The sequence below is a fragment of the Ambystoma mexicanum genome, chromosome 4p, assembly GCF_040938575.1.
Source record: "Ambystoma mexicanum isolate Mex_15411 chromosome 4p, UKY_AmexF1_1, whole genome shotgun sequence".
In the NCBI taxonomy this organism is placed as follows: domain Eukaryota; kingdom Metazoa; phylum Chordata; class Amphibia; order Caudata; family Ambystomatidae; genus Ambystoma; species Ambystoma mexicanum.
Genome location: NC_090927.1, coordinates 813,053,531 through 813,066,121, shown reverse-complemented (window position 1 = coordinate 813,066,121; position 12,591 = coordinate 813,053,531). Strand labels below are relative to the sequence as shown.

At 48.1% G+C, this 12,591-nt stretch overlaps 1 protein-coding gene across 2 annotated transcripts in view; it reads right to left on the bottom strand.

Annotated features, from left to right (window-relative positions):
* Window positions 1-12,591, bottom strand: part of CFAP206 (cilia and flagella associated protein 206) — a 901,100-nt gene that overhangs the window by 773,401 nt on the left and 115,108 nt on the right. The window lies entirely within an intron of this gene.

Here is a 12,591-nt window from a genome sequence, read left to right as displayed (position 1 = left end):
TGCCCTAATGGCTCTGGCGGAGCCCTGGGTGCCATTATACTGGTCATGTGGCTGGGTGCACTGGACATCATATACGTGGGAGGATACAATCCATCCTGATCTCAAAGGCCTGCGGTGGCGACTTGCTGCACTTAGTTGAGGTCCCCTCGTGCCCGCTGCCGGGAGTTGGGGCCTCGACCCTACGGTGATCCTGTGACAGATCCAATATACGCAAAAGATTCGATATAAACATAGGGGAGCCGAGCAAATCAAACAGAGCCTCCAAGACCCCTGGTGGCAAGAAGAAAGGCCCTATGGACACATTCACTAATACAGCTAGCCACGCTGTGACGGGCACGCGGTCGGACGAGGGAGAACAGGGTGAATACGATGTGTTGGAAAGGGAGGATAAACTGGCCACGCTAGTTCAGAACGGATTCCTGGCGGTGAATACCAAGCTGGATGAGATAGTTGCCACCATCGGCTCCTTGAAGGCCAGAATCGATAAGGAAAGTGCACGTGTCACGGAGGCTGAAGGCAGGATAAGTGTGAACGAAGATACTATTGGGCAACACAGCCGAGATATATCCTACATCAAAGACACGATGAGCAAACTGCAAAGTAAGTGTGAGGACCTCAAATCCAGGTCCAGAAGAAACAACGTCCGCGTGGTTGGTGTGGCCGAATCCTTCGGCAAGGGAGAAGCATGTGGAAGAACTTTTCAAATCCTTATTTGGACCCGAGGCACTATCCGAACACTTACTTGTGGAGAGAGCGCACCGGACTCTAGCACCAGCGCCCAAACCAGGAGCACCGCCTCGAACAATAATTGCTTGTCTCCTGAATTAAAGAGACAGAGACACAATCCTTCGTTTAGCCAGGGAGACCGGCACATTGCACTATGAAGGCAACCGTATACATATATATCCTGACTTCTCCGCCTCTGTCCAGGCGAGCAGATGCTCTTATGAACCGGTCAAGAAGCTCCTCAGAGAACAGCAGATTACATACGCCTTGATGTTCCCGGCCAAAATGAGAATTCAGCATGCTGGAAGGTCGCACTTTTTTGAGAATCCATCTGAAGCCCTTTCATATATTGAGTCCTCTATACCCCTCCCTCCAAGAGGGGAACGACCTGCCCCGAACAATAGACCTCGGCCGGCCGACTAAGGTGAACATACTTTAGTAATTTGGTATCCAGCGGTACCTGGCCCTACTTTAGGGGCCCTGATATACTGATATTGCAGTCGGCCATTTTCTTTGAGTGGTGGTGCCGGAGGCCGGGGATGACGGTCATGTGAGGCAACATGGCTACCCCAGGAGTATTCCACAAGTTTAGGGTCGGACACCATCGAGTTGGGGGAGACGGTGAGGGTGGCGGGCGGGATAGGGGGTTGGAAATGGGGGTTTCTTTAATACCCCATGATTTGAAGTGGGAAGGTTCCCCCACTGCATGGTTCTCTGTTCTGAGAAAGTTCTTGTGGGAAGTGGTTATTGTAACGCTCACCTGATTCCCGCAGAGGCGCCAGTCTTGACTGGGCGAATACCGTATCTTCAAACGTGATGTGTAACAAACGGTTGGCTCTTTGGGCTGGACCTCTGTGCACTGTATGTCTGACTCGAAGAGTAAGATGTCTGCAGATAGAAAATATGGGATTAATGAACTGGGGTTATTGGGTGTCTCTCTCTTCTTCCCCTTCTCTTCTCCTGTAGAACCCCAAAGGTTAACGCTCTCACCTTAGGTAAGTGAACGCCGAGCTCTCCATCTGCCTCGGGGCAGGGTGCCGTAACCAGTTTCTTCACTGGATAAGGGTGCAGGCCTCTTGACCTCAGAGGACTGCTGTCCGTCGTTTACTGCACAAACGGTAAGTTCCGAGTATTTCAAATGTCTTTAAAAGTCTTTTGTAATGATGTCTCTTGTTTTGCAGGATTCCGGCGATGGCGGATGACGGGCTGAAGTGAGTTGAGGATGGAACCCGTGTGAGGAATAGAAGCGCCTGGAAGCACGTAAGTAAGCGCTTGTTGCCTGCTTCACGATGCGCACTAACTGTCCTTTTATCTTGCAGGTACAAGTTCGGAGCTGCTGAAGGGTGCCGGAATACCCATTGGGTTCAGCGTGGGAAGGAGTACTGGCACGTGAGTAATAAAGTTACCCAATGTCTTTAAACGCACCTTCTTTTGTCTTTCAGATGCGGGATGCAGCGCCGAAGGCCTCCGGAGCGTGCAAAGAGTTGGTAAGCTTTTGTCTTTCAGATGCTGGAATACAGTGCGAAGACCTCCGGAGCACGTGAAGAGTAGGTAAGCCTTTGTCTTTCAGATGCCGGAATGCAGCGCGAGGCGTTGGTGACAGCCGATGGACCAGGTAAGAGAAGCGCTGTCACTGAAGACCGTAATGCTAACCTGTTCTTTCTTGTCTTTATAGGTGTTGCTGAAGACTGGATTCAGGATGGTAAGCCTTTTTCCCTTAGGCCCAGGATCAGATGCAGAAGACACGATGAGCGTTCTGCTGCAGAGGATGCAGAATAACGCAAAGCAAGATTCATCCATCGGGTGTGGTTTAAATAGCTTCCTGTAGTGCTTAGAAGTCTCCTTCCACAGCCTCGCCTAGGTAAGAAAAGAGTTCCTGCTTTCCAGAAGAGTTCCAGTGTTCTGAACCTAGGGAGTGGCTCCTGCCCCACCCAACAGGAAAAGTAGTCCCAAACAGAAGAGGATTAGAGGCTCAACTGGCAGGTAAGTAAGCAGCATTGTCTGCTGCAGGTAAGTCCACCCAAGCATTATGAGCCCGGCGCTTCCAGCGCTGGGACTGGGCATATTTATGAGCCTGGTGCCACTGGCACCAGGACAGGGTCCAAAAGGTCCCAATTGGGACTGGTTGGCACTCGGAACCTGGGTTATGGGTCTGCTTCCAAGGGAGTTGGGTAAGTCCTGACCTTTTGGAAGCAGAGATCATGACAGTTATAAGTTACTGTTTAAACAAGTGGTCTGGGAGGCACTGACACGGTCCATAATGTCCGATACTGCATCCAAGAGGTTGGTGATACTATCCAAACATTTTTGTGTAAAGCTCTGCTCACGCACTGAGGGTTAAACTTGTGTCATGGAATGCAAGGGAACTGAATAATCGTTTGACGGTCAAGAAGGTGGGAAATTACATTGTCAGGCACGGTGCCCAAATTCTTATGCTACAGGAAACACATACTGTTGGTACCGATAATGAGTGCATAATGCCTGGTTGGGGCAAGTCCAGGTTCTGTACCAACTACTCATCCCAGTCCAGGGGTGTCGCTACGCTCATACAACCGAATCTTGGACTCCGGCTTGATGGCCATAAACTAGACCCCCATGCTAGGTATGTTCTTGTGTGGGGCTCAATTGCAGGACAGCGGATATCGCTGGTCAACACATATGGGACGACCATTGATGACCCAGCCTTTTATACAGATGTATACCAATTGATCGCTGCTATTGATATCCCTACTATAGTTTGGGGAGGAGACTTCAATGTTGCTATGGACCCTGTACTTGATAGATCCAGCACGATTATTAGAGCACCAAGTAGGGCTGTTCTCACTGTGCGAAGTGTCCTTTCTCAGCTCTTCCTCGAGGATGCCTGGCGAGTGAGGGGCTACACGTACTACTCGTCGGTACATGATTCCGAGTCCAGAATCGATTACTGGTTTGTCTCCCCCGCTGTGATTGCTGTAACGAAGTCATGTGAAATACTGTCCCGCACACTGTCTGACCACGCCCCGATAACACTTGAGGTCACATTTCACAATTGCCCTAGACCCCCTAGGAGGTGGAGGATGCCCGAGGGTTTGCTGAGGGACCCCGAGGTGGTGGAGGGGTTGCACACTGAAATCTCGGAGTTCCTTGAGATTAACATCGACTCAGTCGATAGATGTTCCACTGTATGGGAATCCTTCAAGGTCTGGGTGAGAGGCACGTTATTGTCTAAATCTGTGGGTCTTCTAAATGGAATCAGGGCAGAACTGGCCCAAACTGAAGGCGAACTGAAATTACTGAAGGACGCTTATTCGCACACCCATGATAAGGCCATATTAGCGGACATACAGCAACATCTCCAGGAATTTGGCAATCTAGCCTCTAGGGAAGGACAGTACATGGCGGCCCCGATCCGAGCCCGTAGGTATGGCGAGGGCAACAAGGCAGGCAGGACACTATCCAATCTACTTAAACAGGACAGACACCCTAATCGAATTACTAGCATACAGACGCCCAGCGGCGCGGTTTTACTGAATGAGAACAAGATAAATGCTGAGTTTGCTGGGTTTTACGAACGATTGTATAGTAATAGAGACACTAAATCAGCTACGGAGATCAGGATATACCTGGAGGAACTGACGATGCCGAAACTCCATGAGGAGACCCGCCTTGCACTGGACCAACCTCTCACTACAGATGAGATTGCTGAGGCGATTAAAGACTTAACATCCAATAAAGCTCCAGGGTTAGACGGCCTGGGTGCAGAGTTCTACAAGGAGTTCAGTGTGGAGCTTGTTCCATTGTTATTACGGGTCTGGGAGGAATCCCACCAGTGTAACATATTGCCCCCGTCCATGAGAGCGGCGTTAATAACTGTGCTCCCTAAACCGCGCCGCCTGCCCCAGGTTATGTCGTCCTATAGGCCGCTATCTCTTATTAATACAGATGCCAAAATATTCGCCAAAGTACTGGCCAACAGGCTTGTACCGGCAGTCCCCACACTTGTTCACCCTGACCAGAATGGGTTTATCCCAGCTAGATCTACAGCACTTAACCTGCGTAGGCTCTTTGGTATAATGGCCCAGATTGACCCGGGCAGAAACGCGGTGGCCGTATCATTAGATGCGGAGAAGGCCTTCGACTCTGTGTCTTGGGCCTACTTCTAGCAGTACTGGAGTCATTTGGGGTAGGCCCGAACTTCATTAGGTACGTGAAATTGCTTTATACTGAACCAGGGGCCCGGGTACTGACCAATCAGTCAATCTCGGATATGTTTCTATTGGGGAGGGGCACTAGGAAGGGCTGCCCGTTTTCCCCCATACTGTTTGCCTTGACAATAGAACCAATGGCAATAGCCGTCAGGCTTTGACATTCCAACAGAGGCATTAACCTGAAGGGGGCCACCCAGCTAATATCCCTATACGCGGATGACACGCTCTTATATATCCGTGAACCGGAAAACAAACTAGCACCTATAATGGCAGAGATTCAAGATTTTACCGCACACTCTAGCTACTTCATAAACAAAGATAAGTTGGAGGTTTTCCCCCTTACACCAGCAACTGGCTGCCCCAGCTCTCTGGGCGGGCTGAAGTGGTCCAATGAGTCCATCAGATATTTGGGGATACTTGTTTCGCACGGGAAAAACAGGTTATACACTGACAATCATGATGCCGCACTACAGGCCTTGAAAACGAAATTGCTATTATGGGACCGCCTTCCGATATCACTACATGGTAGGATAGCAGTTCTTAAAATGATCGTTCTACCCAAATTATTGTACCTATTTGTGAACATACCGATTTGGCCGGGAAGACTCTTCTTTAATAAACTTAGGTCAATGGCTACGACCTTTCTATGGCATGGGCAGGCCCCAAGAATAGGGTGGGGAAAGATAACTGAGCCATACTCCTCGGGTGGCCTAGCGGCACCTGACTTTGAGCTGTATTATTATGTTTCCCAAGCCCAATTCTCTAAATATTGGTATTCCAGAGACGGGGGCCCCCCTCATGTGGATGTAGAGGAGCTCACCACCTCCCCCAGGAACATACAGTCTGTAATTTTTGACGCACACTATAGAGATACATGCGACTTCAACCCGGTAAGCAGTACGATTGGTGCCTGGAGGGCAATATTTAAAAAACTGGGAGTGTCGAACCCGTACAATCCAATCCAGAGGTTTCCCTCTGGAACTACCCTGGTATCCCTCCGACGCATGATGTCAGCCTACGTTCAGCCTGGGACCCCAATGATGAGATGCGACTGGGAGATATGTTTATCGAAGGGAAGTTCGCGATCCTTCAGCCGACAACTGGGGCGTTTGGCAGGGGCCCACTTAGGGTGCTGCAATACTATCGTATGAGATCGGCCTTCCAGAAATGCTGGGCGTCTTTCCCCGATGAACCCCCCCTAAACCCCCTTGCGTGCAGATGATAATGGCCGGAAACCGTTTGAGGGTATCCAGCCTGTATGCTATAATATAAGCACACTCACCCACGGCTAATTTGAACAAAGACAAATGGGAAAAGGATCTCCAGATCCCTATAGATGATAAGACTTGGGACAGGTACTGCTCTCTCACCAAGAAGGTTTCCCCTGAACGCTGGATTACGCTTAATCCAGTTTAAAATTCTTAACAGATTACACTATACCCCGGCCAAAATAGCCAAGTTTGTTTCAGATAGTCCAGGTGAATGCCCCAAATGTAAAACGGATTACGCTGGCTCGTTCTACATGTACTGGAGCTGCCCGGCGGTGGCTGGGTTCTGGAGGGAGGTGGCGGATATACTTGAAGAAATCACACAAACCCCCCCGATATTAGCCCTGCAGAAATATTTATTCGAAGATATAGGAAAGTGCTCTGAAAAGATCAGAAGGCTGTTCAATGTCACGTGTGCAGTGGCCAAAAAATGCATTCTACAACAATGGAAAAATCTGACGCCACCCACTGTGAAGCAGTTCCTCCGGGAACTGGTTTATGTAAATGAGGCTGAAGAACAGTTTGTCCTCACCCGCCCATCGGTGAGCAGACCTAAGGATATGTGGGGACCCCTCAGAATTTTTCTGTGTGATATGATTTCTGATGACGATGGAGATGTGTAGACTCACCACCTCGGGAAGATGTATGGTATATGTACTGATTTTCTACCTTGTCATGTTGATTTCAATTTGCACAATGAAGCTGTAACTGTGTTTTGTGTTTTCTGGACCACTAATAAAGTTTTTTAAAAAAATAAAGCTAACCACAAGGCATTGCCATGACAAATAGGTCCTTGCCATACTAAAAACACTCCCCCACAATAACATTGTGCCTATTAATTTCTCGACCCTTCTGTGCCTTCCTACCCATTTACCAATTAAGAACGAATTGTCGAGTACCATGCTGACTTCCAATTTGCGGCTCCCAATAGGTATCACATGAGGTTACTATTAAAAAGGCAGGTATGACCCTTTTTTCGTTATTCTTAACAAACCATTTAGGATGTTGGGTAAGAATGTAAAATCTCTTTGCAAATGCTGCTATAGTACTGTAAGGTTTTCTTGATTGTTAGTCCATGAAACATTGGATCCTGTATGTACTGGCTAATACTGCATACAGTTCAAAATACTAAGACTCAGCCCTAGCCTGGATTGCCTCCTACCTCCCTGACCGATCAATTACCATCTCCTTGACTATGCAGCCCTCTGATATGACCCCTCTTCCAGTGGGCATCTAATAGGGATCTGACCGTGGAAGCTCATCTCCTACGTTGGGATCTTCTGTCGCCTCTATGCTGACAACACCCATATCCTTTTCACCTTCCATGACTTCACCCATGTACTCTCCAACAGGATTTCTGATTATCTTTCAGCCATCTTCCTCTGGATGGCTCTTTGCTGTCTTTCGCTGCCCTCCTCTAAAACAGAATATATGAATCTCCCTGACCACAATGCTTCTCCTCTTCTCCCATCTACAAAATATCCTTCTCCTTTGACCTACTCGCCCATCTCCAAGGTTCAAACCTTGGTGTCCTCTGTGACAGCAATCTCAGGCTCCATCAATTTATAATATTGACTGCCACGGTTGCTAGACTAACCCTGTTCAACATTATTCGGACATGCTCTCCCCTCACCTACCATTCAACTGAAATTCTGATCTCCAATCTAGAACTCAGTCGACTAAACTACTGCTCCAGCCTATTCCTGCCCCACAAAGTTTTTGTCCTGTTGAAAAAAAAATCCTAAACTTTGCAACTCCCACTCTTTATAACCTTCCTCACCCTCTATCCCCACTGCCTTCTTGCAATTGGGCTGTCCATGCATAATCAATCATCCTTCAAATTACTACTTCCAGTCTATAACTCTGCACATGGACACACCCACTCTCCCCACACGTGGCTACATCCATCTCTCACTATTCCTGTGGCCGTACCCAAGCTATAACCCCACTCTCAATGTTCCCATTCCTCAACCTTTCTGCACATCCTCCCACCTAAGACTTCTCCCTCCTTGCCCCCCCATCACTGTACTTGCCCTTTGCTAGGCTCCTGCTTTCACACATCGGGTCCCTTTGCCCAAGTGAGTCCATTTACCACAGAGCTGATGTTACCTCACAAGCCCATGCAACATCCTTATTTTGGGTCTTAATGGTCTTTCGGTTACATATAGCCCCATTGCCTACTCCTTTCCTGTATTCACTTGCCTATTTCTACCAACTAAACTCCATACCACCACCTGTTCATTTCAGGCACCTGCCAGATCCTCCTAAACTTTTAAAATGTGTGGAGGTGACTGAAGCAGAGGTTCTTGATATATTAATCAGGATACAATCCACCAGTTGCAAGCAGGATATCTGCCCTGCCAAAGTAGTTAAATCATGTGCCACATCTCTTGCCCCTTTTATTAAAATGTTTGTAGATGCTTCTTTTAGATAAAATTTAGTTCCAACAGATGTCAAACAAGCATGGATCACTCCTCTTTTGAAGAAACCATCACTTTCGCCTAAAGATTTTAGATAGAATTGTGCATGGTCAAATCCAGGACTTACCGAGTACACATAATATACTAGGCCCTAAGCATTCAGGGTTTCAGAGTGCACACAGCACTGAATCTACTCTGCTAGATCCGAACACTAACATACTTAAACACATGGATAAGGGCAATGCTTCATTGTTGATGCTCTTGGATCTTACGGCTGCTTTTGATTTGGTAGATCATTCCACCTTAGCCAGCAGAGTGGGCGTCATTCATCAAGGAAGGGGTCAGCTGGGTGCTCTCATTCCTGTCTGACCATACTGCCGAGGTTTTCAATGAGGATGCCATATCAGAAGGGTATGCTCTAATCTGTGGCTCGCCACAGGGATTGTGTCCGTCTCCTACCTTCTTTAATATCTTGTTATGCTAACTATGCAGACGATACACAGTGTCTCTTCCCACTCACAGGCGATTAAATCAAAGACACTAAGGTAATCAACGCCACGTACAACCAAATTCATCTCTGGATGTTGCATAATGGCCTAGCCCCATCATGAAGTTAGGCACAGCTTCTAAATTGGGCAAATTCAACCAGGCCTTCTCCCGCTTTCAAATTGCAGACTGCCTTCTTCTTTCTCTCAAGAAAGTGAAGACACTTGGAGTAACTATTGATCAAGAGCTCTCAAGGAGTGCACACATAAGTGGCTTAGTGTCAAACGCATCTTACTACATTAAGCTCCTGGCACAAATTAGGCTGCATCAGGAAGCTTTGAGTCGTGCCGCTTTGGCAAGGGCAAATCATAGGCAGCCGTCTGGAATACTTTGCCAGTATCCTACTAGGCGTTGGGAAAGGAGAAATAAACCTGCAACGTGTGCAGAAACGCTGTGAGTGTTGTGGTAGGTCTACACAAAACTGATCATGTGTCAGTAGCACGGAAATCACTACACTGGTTGCCTATAGCAAAAAGGGTCATGTTTCGTACCCTATGCATTGCACATTCATGCCTTTATGGAAATAGTCCCATGTACCTTGCAGCACAGCTTAAATGGCTACCTGCCACACACAGCTTCAGATCCAACAACATGGGTCTACTGCAAATTCCCAAGGCAAGACTATCGCAGGTAAAAGACGCTGCTTTTCAACTTCCACACCACGATTATGGAATGCTCTTCCCCCTGACCTGAGGTTGTGCCCTAGCCTTCCCTGCTTTAAACGCAAACTGAAAACGTTCCTTTTCGAATGAAATAGAGCTTTACCATGTTATACCTAATCCCTTATCTGATTTTATATGTTGCATGTTGTCTGTCAGTCTTAGAGCTAACATGGCTCAGGGACTTTGTTCCAGCGCTTTAGAAATAAATTAAATAAACCCATCATCATGCACCTTGACATTGATCCCTCCCTCATTGTACTCACTCTTACCCTCCCCTTCTCCCGTAGCCTTCAGCCACAACTGGCTCCAACGTCTGCCTCACTCTCCCCATCCCCATTTCCCTCCTCCCATGTGCGCCCGCACACCTCAAACCCGATGCTCCCACTTTCACATGATCTCCTAACGTATCTATCCTCTTCGCATACCGCACAAAAGCGGCTTCTGTTCCTAACTTCTTATCAATCTTTCACTTGGCTGCTGAAATCCACAATCCCCTTACAGCAAGTCTTCCCACATAACTGACTCCTTTAACTCTCATCACCCTTAACTTTCACTTTTTGCCTTCAAAGAAACGTGGCTATCCCCTCATGACTCTGCTACACCAGCTGCTCTCAACACTGATGACCATACCGTTTCCCACTCTCCCTAACCTTTTGAGAAGGGTAGTGGTGCAGAGTTCTTTATCCATAAGGCCCATACCAAAGCATTCTTGCTCCTCTCTGGCATTGTCTCTTCCTCTTTCGAATATGGCACTATTCAACTCCTCCCTCATACTTGTCTCACTGTTCTGTCTCTCTATCAAACCCCTAGCCCTCTCCACTCCTTTTTCCCCAACCTGAACCTTCTTCTCAAGTCACTTCCGACCGACATCCTCATGCCATGCCGAGGGCTTTTAAACTTCCAAGCCCTCCACAGCCCCCCACCTTGATCTCAACTTCCTCCTAGCCGGCCACTCCTCCTACTCACTCCACGACCAGCGTTGACCTTGTCTGTATCTCTAATTCAGGCCCCTCCTCCGACCTCTCCATTGCCCCCTCACTCTATTCACTCCCTTGCTCACTTTAACATCACGGTACCTCCATCCTCTACGCCTCCTCATCCTCATCCTCACCCAACCTCTCACTCCTTACCGTAACGATTCAAGGACCTCTCTCCTGTCTCTATCCTCTTTTCATGCCTGTTCTGGCATTCACTATGCACTTATGACTCACTTTGGCTAACACTTTTCTACCAACACATGCACACGTTCCTATCCCTGTCCTCAGCCCTAGATCACCCACAAAACAAACATGCATTGTGACCTATGATACTGGTGCAAATCACAGACTCCAACCCCCCCACCTTGCTCCTAGCCTGTGCTGGGATGAAAATTAGCCTATCCCACCCCCCTAGGTGCTTCCAAATAAGGCAAACTCCATACGAGGCGATGTAAAATCGAAGGGGGGGGGAGACATCTGCACCACTGGGCACCTTGTAGAGGCCCTGCAGCGCTTAGAAGTAGATGCCTGACACTAGAAAAACTTGTGACTCCATTTTGTATTAGTCCCAGAATGGATATAATTACAGGCCAGCGCGCCCCATGGCCACAAGGCCCAGTTTCTGTGCAAGCACAGGGACTCCGCACGAGCCTTGTTCCCACGGAAGTCCATTCCCATTTGTCCCTCCAGTGTTGCAAATATTTAGTATCTTCTAAAAGAATGTGCCCTGCAAGGGTGTGAGACAACAGGCTCCGCGCTGGGTCCATTCATCTCCACTTAGCTGCCAGTAGGTCTCTAGCCCACACCCAGCCAGGCCTGAGCCGGCCTCACACCACTGACTTGACCCCCACACTTTGCACTCTAGATAAGCAAGAGACCCCCCGGGTCCTAACCCCCATAAAATGTCCACCAAAAGATCTAAGTATGCGCAAATGTATTTCTACATTAACACGCTTCCCTTGTAACATGAGGTACCAGGAGGGATACATTAGAGATCAAACCCAAGGGGGTTAGGAGGGAAGAGACCTTGAGTGCAGGAACTGCGGTATCAATGAAGATCTGAATGTGGGGGTCAGCACAACTGTATTTTATCCTCCCTTCTCCCGGGCATCATTTCCTGTGCTGCCCAGGTGCCTGCCACAATTAGTGAATATTCAGTCTTAGCTAGTTTAGTTTAGATAGGAACAATGTATTTTATGCATGCCCCGATCTTCACCGCGAAGATGAGCCCAGCTGACCCATGTAGATCCAGATCGATGGGGAAGAACCAGCCAATTACTGCTTGGCATCCCCTATGGAGCAAGCCCATGTGTAGGGTGCCTCCAATCAGTGGCCCCGGATGGTACCCTTTATTGTGATGATTCTTGAACTTATAAACCATTGTTTGTAATTGTGAGCCCAGAATGCTCTCGAGCAGCAGAGACCTTTGCCGATTTTGTATTCTGTACAATTAAACCTCGTTATCCTTGCAACACTATCTCCTGAACTATTTCCCTAGCGGGTTGTCTTTATTCTAGAGTGTGCCTAAAGAGGGTCTTGTCTTCACCTGCAAACATCATCTTGCTGCCCTCACCTCTGCAGTGGACTTAGCCAAATCCTCCTACTTCACAAACCTAATCTCCCTCCTTCGCAATCACTCCCCGTAAACTTTCATCTACCCTCCAAGCTTTGCTCACATTTCCCAAGGTTAATGTTACCTTTGGAAGTCACTGGTTTCCTATATTTTTGTTCATTTTGCCCTTCGTCTATGTCCCACTTTGTTCACTCCCTCACAAACTGGCTCCCCACTTGTTCTGATCAAT